General features: G+C 41.0%; 1 protein-coding gene and 1 long non-coding RNA gene across 4 annotated transcripts in view; one reads left to right on the forward strand and one right to left on the reverse strand.

Moving 5' to 3' along the window:
• GRM5 (glutamate metabotropic receptor 5) overlaps positions 1 to 12272 on the reverse strand; it is a gene marked incomplete at its 5' end in the record, with an annotated part of 514708 nt that overhangs the window by 21846 nt on the left and 480590 nt on the right. The gene's annotated exons all lie outside the window — the stretch shown is intronic.
• The window catches only part of LOC308621208, a 140723-nt gene that overhangs the window by 20940 nt on the left and 107511 nt on the right, over positions 1 to 12272 (forward strand). The window contains exon 3 of one of the 2 annotated variants that reach the window (XR_014016426.1): positions 1495 to 1596. This is a non-coding gene — a long non-coding RNA (uncharacterized lncRNA). The remainder of the gene's footprint in view (positions 1 to 1494; positions 1597 to 12272) is intronic. The other variant, XR_014016427.1, reaches the window with a different exon arrangement.

Below are 12272 nucleotides of genomic sequence, written 5' to 3' on the forward strand. Positions count from 1 at the left end.
GAGACATTTTCTCCTATGTGTAGAAACCACTGTACACACATTTTACTTTATTCTATCATCCTTTAAAAAATTTAGAGGGAAAAAAAAAACCCAACAGTGGTCTCTCTTAGAGGTCAATGAAAGGAAGATGGAAAATGTTGGAAATTTCATGTATGTTTTCTGTGTAAATTCAATATGGAATGGTCACCAATAGGGCAGGAGAGAAGGATTGGGGAGTTAGTGTGTAGGAGGGTGTTTTTAAAGGAAATCTCTCATTTAAACCATTATAAATGCATCCCATTTACGAAGTAAATTTAAATCCTCTTTTTCCTCAACTGCATTCTGTTATTCGGAATAGAAGTATGGTATGAGCAGAGATAAATGATATGGAAGGAAAGTGTCTTTTCCTCAAAAATAAAAATTATTGAAGTAGTTATAGAACAAATCACTTTGTCACAGAAAACCCAATAAGTGATTTTCACACCAAAATTGCTGTCAAGAAGGCAGAGTTTTGAGGCTAAGATTAAGCATAAACCTAGAAAACTAGAGAATAAAAAAAAGATGATGAGTGAATAAAACTTGTGAATGAATACGTGGATGAATAAATGAATAAAATGGAAAGGTAACTTGGGGGGTTATCAAATCTCCAAAGGGCTTTGTTGTTGTTTGTTTTGCTTGGTTTTGTTTTGTTTTTATGAAGTGGAAACTGAAGCAACTTTGTAGACTTAGGTCAAGAGACCAAGGAAGAGAGAAAAAAAATTAAAGATGCTTGGGGAAAGGGAATACCTCGTGTAGAGTTTTGAGATAAAACAATTACAGAAAAAAAGGAAAGAACACACTTTTTTCACTTACACTTCATAATTAACCAGTTGGCATATACTGCAGGCTTCATCTTCACACCATACCCGGCATCTGACCATTTCTTACCACCCCCTCTATTTACTACCCTGGTCCAAGCCACTGTCATCTTTTACTATGAAAATTACACTAGCTTCCCACACTGGCCCTGCTTCTGTCCTTACGAAAACCCTCCCCACCACCCAACCCAGCCTAACCATATCCAGTCTCCAGACAGCAACCACAATAATCCTGTCAATACAAACATCTTTTTTTATCACTTCTCTGCTCAACCCATCTCCCTGAGTAAATCTAAATTTCTTATAACGGTTTACAAAGTCCTATATAATCTTCTCCCTCTGTTATTTCTCTGATCCCATCACTTACTTCTTTCCCCCTTCCCCACTTTGTTCTGCTTGAAGACACCAGGCATCCTCCCACCAAAGTGCCATTTGCTTTGCCCATTTCCTCTGCCTTCAGTGCTTCCCCACAAAATATCTTGAGAGATTACCTCCTTTAAATCTTTTCTCAAATGTTCCTTTCTCAATAGAGCCTGCCATGACCACCCTGTTTAAAAATGCAACTGTGACCTCACTCTTCCTACCATTTCCTTCTTTTATCTTATCCACCATAGTTTATATTTTACTTATTTGTTTTATTTACTGTCTTTTTCCCCAGTAGAATCTTCAAAAGAACGTGAGCTCTACGAAGCCATGATATTAGACTGTTTTCTTCACTGCCATCTTTCCAGTGCCTGTGACATTGCCGAGCTTATTACAGGTGATGATATTTGTTGAATGAATATATGCGTAAATGAATGAATAAAATATTCAGGGAAAATATTCAGGTGGGGAGGAGGAAAGATGAGCAAGCTCATGATAAACAACATGAGATCTCTCAAAGTTGGAATGATAATCAGTGAGAGTAGAAGGGGTGGAATCTGAGGTTTGTGAAAGTATGGGCAGGAAGCTTACGGAGTAAGCAAAAAATATAAGGAAAATGATTGGCAGGTAAAACACAGAAGGTTGTACAAAAGATCCTCATTTAAAAAAAGTATTTGCCTCTCTTTCATATAGCCCCATTCTTCATACCAAGCTGTCCCATTTTGACATTGAGGATTTAGATGCTGATTAGACTAAGATGATAATGGTAACCCATTTTACTCATCAGTTTCAGCCAATGATCATGGGAGAGGGTATTCTGGACATTTCTAATGAATTTTTTAGTCTTATCAAGAAAACACTGGAAAACATGGTCCCTTTTTGCTGTGGACAGTTGTTTGGATGTGATACCTGACAATGTTATAACCATGCAGCAGGCATGAGAGAAGTTAAGGCAACGTTCCAAAAAATGGTGACATGGAAGATTAAAAGAACATAGGTCCTAGGCAATGTCTCTGAGCCACTGAATTAGCCTCTTTAACCTCAGAACTTATTTTTTATGTGAGATTGGTTTCTTTATAATGTAAGCCACTCTGAATTAGATTTTAGATTCTCTAATGCCAGCATCCTCCTACCTGTTACCTTGCTTCATTACTTTCTCAACCAAGGCTGAGTCCAATAATTTCTAAGGTTGTTTATAACATTTACTTATGCTTAGGTATTTATAAGTGTGTGTGTGTGTGTTTATGAAAACCCTAAAGAAGCAAGTTACTACCAAATACTTTATCTTACCTAACCATTTGTATTCTTTTAAATAGTGTTCCTTTTTTATACATATTATTGTATGTAAAAAGTGTGAGAGTCTTCATAGAGTTAGATTTGTATAGAAAAAAAAGAGGGAGATAGGTGGGGTAAAACAGAGTATTATGTTCTCAATAATCCACATTTAGAGAATGCCTAAACAGTTGGCCCTTATAACCATGGTACAAACACTACTGTTCACTTATCAGAAGCTATGGTAACTGTAGTCACAACTAGTGCAGTATTGTGATTTATAAGATTTCAGATGACCAAAATATATTTTCCATATACATTTGGTCTTTCTCCACCTTTCCTGGCTCACAGCTCTAAAAACTCCTAAGTATTTCCTAAGTATTGAGAGTGATAAATGTGTCTTCTGTGATATTAATGAGGTGACTTTTGGAACTCAGCTAAGGATGGGGCCTGGTTGCCAGTGGACCGAACTATGTGATTAGAGGGTTAGAACTTTCAATCCCACCCTTTTGGCCTCCAGGGAAGGGAAAGGGGCTGGAGATTGATTTCAATTGCCAATGGTCAGTGATTTAATCAATCATACCTATGTAAGGAAGCCTCCATAAAAACCCAAAGGACAGGTTTGGAAACTTCCAGGTTGGTGACTTGTAGAGATGTTCAGAGTGCAGTGCCTGGAGAGGGCCTGGAAGCTCTGTGTCTCTTCCCACATACTTTGCCCTATTCGTCTGTTCCATCTTGTTCTGAGTTCTATCCTTTTACAATAAATCGGTGATCTAGTAAGTACAGTGTTTCTCTGAGTTCTGTGAGCCACTATAGCAAGTTTATCCAAGCTGAGGAGGGGATTGTGGGAACCTCTGATTTATCTCCAGTCAGTCAGAAATGCAACTTGGACTTGGGACTGGCTCTGACTTCCAAGGTAGGGGTCGTGGGAACCTCCAATCTGTAGCTGGTTGGTGACAGCTGTAGGGGAGGGCAGACTTGTGGGACTGAACCCTTAACCTGTGGGATCTGATGTTATCTTCAGGTAGGTAGTGTTACAATTGAGTTGAATTGTCAGACACCCAGTTGGTGTTCAAAGAATTGCTTGTTGGTGTGGGGAGAACCCGCCCATAATTGGAACTGAGCCCAGGAACCCAAAATAACCTGTTATTATCTGTTCAGTGTTACGTTCTCAGACTGATTAACTAGTGGGAACTATCACAAGTCCAAGCACTTACAAGGACTTAGATAAAGTTTTTGGTTGCATGTGTTTGCAGAATTGGTATTGGCTGGCATGGATTTGCCAGATATTTCCCTCAGTTACCTTTCATGTCACTAGACTAGGAAAACATCAAGAAAAACAAAGAAGAGACAAATGAAGAAAACAAAGCTTAGTGTCCCTATGTACTTATCCATTACCTAGTCAGTTATAGATCCACATAAAAGTGGTCCTGGCTTTACTCAGTGATGATTTTGGAATTCTCTTCCAGGCACCATCCTATTTGAGCCGATTATAGCAAATTTAGGAGCCAGTTTTTGTTTCTCAGTTCTCCCTTTCCCTTTGCCTCCCTGGCTTTGGACAGGATGTTTCTGCCTTTAGTTTTCAATCTTGACTTCGGTCCAGTCATTGTCCTCACTTTCCCTCTGTACCAGTACAACCTTTATAACAGCTCTGGGCACATTCAACCTTGTTCCTGTGTTGGTTTACTCAAACACCAGGCTAGACCTTTGGTCTCCAGGCAAGGTTCGGATCGAACACCTAGCCTAGGTGATATCTTTAGCGATCACCCAGAAACACAGTTTCTAATTTTAAGATATTTGAGGCAGAGTGCACACACTACATTTTATTTTTCAGATTTATTGACACATTACCCTTAGGATCATCCTACTTTTGGATCCTGACAGTGATAAAGTAAGGAGGGAAACTATGAAATATATTTGAATCGCATTTAAAATATTGCAGAAATCTTTTCTTATATCATTTAATTTTCTCAACAAACTAAGTAATGTAATTATCATTCAGATAAGGAATCTATGGCTCAGAGAGCTTCCCAGAGGGGGCTTCCCTGGTGGCGCAGTTGTTGAGAGTCCGCCTGCCGATGCAGGGGACACGGGTTCGTGCCCCGGTCCGGGAAGATCCCACATGCCGCGGAGCAGCTGGGCCCGTGAGCCATGGCCGCTGAGCCTGTGTGTCCGGAGCCTGTGCTCCGCAACGGGAGAGGCCACAACAGTGAGAGGCCCGTGTACCGCAAAAAAAAAAAAAAAAAAAAGAAAGCTTCCCAGTCTGGCCAAGGCCCCATAAGTGCTAAGTTACAGAAATGGGGCTAGAAACCAGATGTCTTACCTCCAGATATCATGCTGCTTATTAACGCCTCACCTTTTTCTTCATTTTATGCTGAAAAAACCCCCTTATCTAAATAATCTGATAACCCACTTGAGAGACTGAAAAGGTCACACATGAAAGTAGCAGTGTGTACTTAGTAGAGTTAGGTTTTGAGCACCATATAAACTTATTTTTTCAAAGGTCAAATTTGACTACACAGGGGCCGAGTGGAATAAATCACCCTCCAGGCCCCCACCATTTCTCTGACAGGAGTTTGCATATACACAGGCATAGCCAAAAGTCTGAAGGCTGTGAAAGAGGCATCTCTGAGAAGATCAGCGTTGATGTGTGGGAGACTGTGTGACAGCAGAAGACAGACAGGATGAAGTGGCGGGGTATCTTTAGCCACTCTGAGGTGTTACAAAGAGAGCTGAAGGAAAGCCCAAGTCATCCTTTCAAGTCAAACTGGTCAAAGGAGAATTCTAGATGTAAGCAGAAGGGAAGTTCTCATGAGCGAATCTTCAGAGAGGAAGAGTAAGGCCAAATCGAGTTCATTATCACAGAGTAATATTGCAAAGGAATTCCCCACTCCAGTCTCATCTTTCTGCTCTCTCTGTGCCCATACATAAGTACACATATTAGAGTGGTTTACTACGTGTTCTGGCAGATCTTGTGGTCTCCGTGTACAGAAAAACAGCATTTGCCCAGACTTGAAATGTCAATTTGATTCATTCAGAGATTTCAGATTAAAAACAAAAACTGAGCACGATCAATAGGCCCAGAAAATAATGTCAGAAATGAATATAAGTTGCAAAAGTATTTGAGAAGCTGCCAGGGAACATAGTACTCTGTCCTTTATAAAATAAAAGGAAGGTAGAAGTTGGCAGTTGGGGAAGCGATGCAAAAAACCAATTCAAATGTAAAGAATCAGCTATATTGACCCAGTAATTCTATTCAGAGGAATTTTTCCTAAAGAAATAATTCAACAGAAGCTTGAAGGCTTCTTTGCAAAGATTTTTCCCTTCAGTGATATATAAAATGGCAAAAACTATACAAAACAAGAAAAAACAAACCACTGGAGAATAGTTTAATAAATTACAGCATAGCAATATTATGGAAATGTGTTAAATTTTGTATTGAGTAAAGCCTTTCATTTAGCTTCCAGAGAACTCCCAAAGGTTGTATTTTAATCTCACTTAGGATAAGAACTTGTTTTCAGATATGAATCATCTTAAGTCATTGCCTTTTCATTGTGTACTTTCCTTCCACATTGCTATTTGTTTCACAATCAGTAGAAACTCAGGAAGATACAGATTTTAAAACTAATTCCAAGGTGCTTTACAAGCTTACACAACATCCTCAATAGGGAAAACTTTTCAGGGAGGAGCAGAATGTTGACCAGAAGGAGGGTCTCCATATGAGAACAGAATCAGCCGAAAGAAACATTGCAGTAGCATTAATTTAAAATTGCTGGTTGCTGTCTTAGGGTTGGGGAGTTTTCAGACAAAATAATTTATTCTTCCTAAAGACTGATGAGTAGTTTTCCAGCAGGAATTTTTCCTAACATTATTGTGCATGGAAACTGGAAAAGCTTTGGAGTCAGACCAAGCTGGGTAATAATGACAGTGAGAGCCAATATTTACTGAACCCTTTCTTGGAATAGACCAGACACACTCTATACCAGAGTTTACTGATTTAATCATTGCAACAGCCCTTTGAACTAGGTACTTCTATTATCCCTATTTTACAAATGAGGAAGAACTAGAACACGGGGAGATTAAGTAACTTGCCCAAGGTTACTGGATTGGTTAACTATGATGCATATTATCACTAAAACGCTGGGTATAAACACTAACTGGGCCATTTGTTGGGCTATTCTGTCTTTAAATTTTAAATGGCTTAAGGTACACAGGCAAGTGTGCTGTTTTTCAAATCTTTTCATCTTTTTCCTGATCTCCTGGATTGAACCGCTGCCTTTGCTTTTTTTTTGACCCTTACTACCCTAGAAGATTGGAAGCCTGATCCCTCTTCAGTGTTGACCTCCATTACAATTTGCCCTTAGCAACTTGGTTTTCTGCATCTGAGAGCCATTGGAGCCCACACCTCCATGCTTCTCTATGGAAGCAGATTTGCTCTGAAGCTAATGGGGAATCAGGGCCCCTCATTCACAGTAGTCCCTTGCAAGACCCTGTTCCCAGTTTTGTATTCACATTTTTCAACCTTTCTCTTAAATAGAGACCCCCCCCCACTGACCCCAACTGCATGAACTTTAAGTCTCACAGAACTTGAATCTACCCCTGCTTCCCAGAGTTTGCCTCCATCTCATAAGGATATCATAAACTAGCTGTGTTACATTAGGAGACTTGCTGATGCTTTCTGAGTTACAATCTCCCTATCTGCAAAGTGGAAATGTTGGGGATCGGTGAGGTAATGTATGAAAAATTCTTGATCTTAGTAGGTGCCTATTACTGTTATTTTCCTACCTGTCATTCTAATAACTTCTGTGTCCCGGCAGGTTTTCCCCAGACAGTTCTGATACAAAATATTTTGTCCTGTTTTCTCTACATGTCCCCTAATACTTATGAAACTGTGAGTCCTCCTATGGGATATGACCTGTATCTTCTCCATTAAATCCTGTGGGTTAATGAATCTTTGATTTTTAGCACCATCCAGACCTGGCTTACATGCTCCCACATGCCCTAGCTTAGGCTGCTGTGATTTAGGCTGGATTTGAAAATGATCTGGAGACAGGTGATGTTCTCTTTATTTTATCTCAGCTTGTCACCCCTGTTAATCTCAAATAGAACCCTATTCTCTTTCTTCATACCCTCATTTCAAATTATAACTAGATATTAGCTTGCTTACTAGTTTATGATCTGTCTTGCTCATTAGCCTGTAAACTTCATGGGAGCAGGGTCTGTTCTTTTCACAAACACCTAGCATGGGGCCTGGCATATGGTAGCAACTCAACAAATGCTTTTCTGCATGCGTGCAGCCACGAAGATGGTAAAAGCAAGAACATTTATCAAAGGTGAGGCAGTAATATTTATGCAAACCTGACTCCAACTAAACTGGCTCTCCCCTTCTGTTGTACACAGACGGTCATTCACCAGTTCTCCTTATCTCAACAGGGTCGTTTTGTTTGTCACCCTCCTTTCTTCTTCTAGTCCTCTTCCTTCACCTTGGTTGTTCCCATCCCACATCCACACACAAAACTTTTCCTTCTTTTTTTCTATTCCTCTGTCTCTTAGGCTACTGAGGAACCACAAAGTGTTTCCAAATATTGCAAAAAATCTTAGTTCCCATTTCTCTCAGCTTTTAAAATCACTTGATTTTGATAAGACCAAGATGAGGTAGTCGAGGTAGTCGAGGGAGGTTGGGGAGTTCCTGGTCCCTGTATGTATGTGAGGGGTGAGGGCTGGGCGAGGGCATGCGTACTGGGACAGTTACAGTTGCCTAAGAGTGGGAATGGCACCCAAAGAGAGGGAAGCAGTCTCAGCAAGTCCTGGGTCTGCCAGATTGTGCTCTTACATGAGCTTCAGGAGAACCATCTCCACTCCATTATACTGGACACAAGGTATTAATCACAGGTCTATGTCTAGGGCCTGCCTGTCCACTTTCCTTTTATTCTTCATCCCATTGTTTTAATAGTATCATTTTAATAGAGGAAATTATATTTTTCCTGGTCTTAGGATAATGTCTTGTGGTTTATTATAATCACATATAATTACAACAGATGTATTTACTAATTTTGCCATTTCTAAGCAGATTCCTCATTGTTCAGTGTCAATCACAATAAATCTAAAGTGAGATTTAATTTCATAATGGTAGATAACTAAAGAAACATTACATAAAAATGATGCTATAAGGTCTTATCTTCAGTGTTTAGTCTCTTGTGTTTCTTAAGTATTTATTATGTACCAGATACTGAACTAGTAGTTGCGTGGTGATCTAGAAATTCAGGAGTTTATAATGATAGAATGTAATAAAATAATGTATACAGTTATACAGCATCATGTATATTACATGTATATTCATATATACACATACTATACATATATACACAAGATACCACACATATCTCTATATAATCATATACAAATACACACATATAGATAGATATACAGTAATTCTCCAAGTTTATCTAAATGCATTGGGCTTTAGTTTGCTTGAGATAGGCAGTACATCATGGTAATTGAGTGTACTGGCTTTGGAGAGAATCAACATGGGTTTGATTCCTAGCAATACCGCTTACTCACTCTGTGATTTTGGGTAACTTATATAACTTTTCTTAAATTTCATCTCTGGATAATGAGAGCAGTGCTACTTAACTCACAACACTGATGTTTTACATGGATTTTAGCATTTATTTTCACAAAGACATTATGAGGTTGCTACAGTTATCATCCCCATTTTACAGATAAAGAAACTGACTCACAGAGTGGTTAAGTGACTTGCTCAAACTCACATGGTCAGAGGGGGCAAAGTCAGACACATACCTGGGCTGTTGAACTCTAATACTTGTACTCTAGAACATTAGATTAAAGAAAATAACCGAAATTGCCAAAGGGATGACTAAAAGAGAAAATAAAACTCAATTTAAAAAAATCAAGGAGAAGCTAAAGAATAGGAAAAGGAGAAAGAGGAAGCATATGTGCCAGGCGCTGTTAGGAGTTTTTGTACATTGTCTTAAAACATCCAGGGGCTTCCCTGGTGGGGTAGTGGTTGAGAGTCCGCCTGCTGATGCGGGGGACACGGGTTCGTGCCCTGGTCTGGGAAGATCCCACATGCCACGGAGCGGCTAGGCCCGTGAGCCATGGCCGCTGAGCCTGCGCGTCCGGAGCAAAAAAAACATCCTTACAACCCTGGGAAGGGGTAGAGATGACCTTTTTAAAACGAGAACTGTAGTTCACATAGGTGGTGCATGTTGATGTTGCAATTCAATCTAGGTCCTTCTGATTATAAATAATACACTCAGGCACATATTGTGCATCCAGATTTGTAGCATAGTGCTTGGTTCTGTAGTTGGCTTTAAGAAAAATACATTTCACAGCCTCTGAGCTCAAGGAGCTTAGAATCTAATGGGGATGACAAACATGGATGCTGTAAACAAGAAGAGAACACTACATTCATGGTGAAGGTAACAACACCTATTGTGTGGGTGGCTAGAATGGAAAGATCCTAGGACTACAATGGAAGATGTCATGGCGGACCTTGAACCTCACCTGGCCTGTGAGACTGACGCTTGGCACCTTGTGCACAGTCGCTGTTTGTTGAATGCATAAGTGATAAGCAGAGTTAGTTAAGTGAAAAGACATAGTTCTTTTTCTGTTACCTTTCCTCCTCACACAGGACCTATTATAACTGAAGGGCTTAGCTTTCCCTTTCATCCCTAGAGAGAGGGCAGGGTGCAGAGAGGGGAGGAGGGCGAAACCAAGAGGGGCAAGCTTACTGCCTTGCCACTTAATGCCAGGTCAAAAACTACATCTGTGTCTCAGTGCCCACAACAGTGACTGGAGCCTGTTAGGGCTCAGTGAAGAAGTGTGCTGAATGAAAGAATAAATGAATGAGAAAAAAAGATGGATTATTTCAGGGAAGACCTACAGAAAAAAACGTGACAACCAGGATCCATACCATCATGTTATCCTTTCTTTGAGGCCTTTCTCTTCCCCTCTTATGTAACTATTTCCTTTTCTGTGCCCCTGCAGACCCCCCTACAAAGACTTAAACCTCCTGCAACTCTCTACTGACATTATTTCCTTACATCTCTGGCTCTACTAAGAGGAGGGCAGTTATCTAGGGGAAGGAAGGTATTGTATTCATCTTTATATCTCTAGTGCCTAAAATATCAGCTAGCTCAGCAGACAACATGATGAATAATAGGTTCTCAGCAAAGAGTACCTAATTATTATTGTTGTTTGGATAATAAACATCACTGAGTAGAGAACCTTGCTTTCCTATGACTCACGTCTGCCCAACTTTCCTCTTTCTAACTTGTTTTTCTTGCCTGTATACAGCTTACATCTTTCTACCTCTTGTATTACCGACTCCTTTTCATTCACCACGTTTAATTTTGATTCCATTCTCCATAAAAGTGTGTATTGCTCCCTTGTGTCTCCTTTAGTGAAACTGCCCCGGAACCCCTTTTTGGCATTTCTGCCCCCTCCTGCGGGTCTCTGCTGCCCTCTAGGGGGCCTTGTTCATCACATACTTCTCAGGACCCAGTTTGATTGGCACTTGGCAGCACAGACCTTGGTTGGGATTGCTGGGCTTATGGCAGGGCTGCCAACCCCCAAGGCTCCTATGCCTGCTTCTGCAGCCCCCAGTTTATAAACTTGTGGCTGTCTAGTATATTGGGTTTAGGAATATGAACCTGGGGCATAAGCAAGCAAGGAGGCTGGCAAGAACTGAAACCCACCACAAGTGGAGGTTTTGAGGAGGTTGCCATGGGATCTCAGTGCTTTTGGTACCAAGAGGAGCCTCAGTTGTGAGTATCCCACCTGCGTTTTGCTAGTTTGCATATTATGTCAAAGTTTATTCTATGGAATCCAGCATCCGACTAATGAGAGTGTTCTACCTGATAAATGAATGATGATTTCCATCTTTGCTTGGGCCTCTGTGATATAACGAACTTCCTCAAAGAGTTGGGGCCTCGGACTTCTCTGGTGGTGCAGTGGTTAAGAATCTGCCTGCCAGTGCAGGGGACACGGGTTCGAGCCCTGGTCTGGGAAGATCCCATATGTCGTGGAGCAACTAAGCCCGTGCACCACAACTACTGAGCCTGTGCTCTAGAGCCCGTGAGCCACAATTACTGAGCCTGCGTGCCTAGAGCCTTTGCTCCACAACACATGAAGGAACTGCAATGAGAAGCCCGCGCACCACACCAAAGCATAGCCCCCGCTCGCTGCAACTAGAGAAAGCCTGTGCGCAGCAACGAAGACTCAGTGCAGCCAAAACATAAATCAAATTTTTTTTTTTAAAAAAAGAAGAGTTAGGGCTTCCCTGGTGGCGCAGTGGTTGAGAGTCCGCCTGCCGATGCGGGGGACACGGGTTCGTGCCCCTATCCCGGAGGATCCCACATGCCGCGGAGCGGCTGGGCCCGCGAGCCATGGCCGCGGAGCCTGTGTGTCCGGAGCCTGTGCTCCGCGACGGGAGAGGCCACAGCAGTGAGAGGCCCGCGTACAGCAAAAAAAAAAAAAAAAAAAAAAAAAGAAGAGTTGGGGCCTCACTGGTTTTTTTGTTGTTGTTGTTAAAGCCCAAACCAATAACTCGTTACCATGTCCAGTGGTGATGACTCTTAACTTTATCTAATTTGACTTCTCTGTAACATTGGAACTATTGATCACTCCTTCATGTATGGATCATTCGTTTTTCTTTTGTGTTATCACTTGTATCTAGGTCTCAGATGTACTTAATACTAATATTCAGGAATTCTTTGTCTATTTATCAGACTTTCCTTTATCTAGTCCATGGGCTCTGCCCTATGCTTTTCCAAACTG

Source organism: Mesoplodon bidens (assembly GCF_964165515.1).
Source record: "Mesoplodon bidens genome assembly, chromosome: 7".
NCBI classification, from domain to species: Eukaryota; Metazoa; Chordata; class Mammalia; order Artiodactyla; family Ziphiidae; genus Mesoplodon; species Mesoplodon bidens.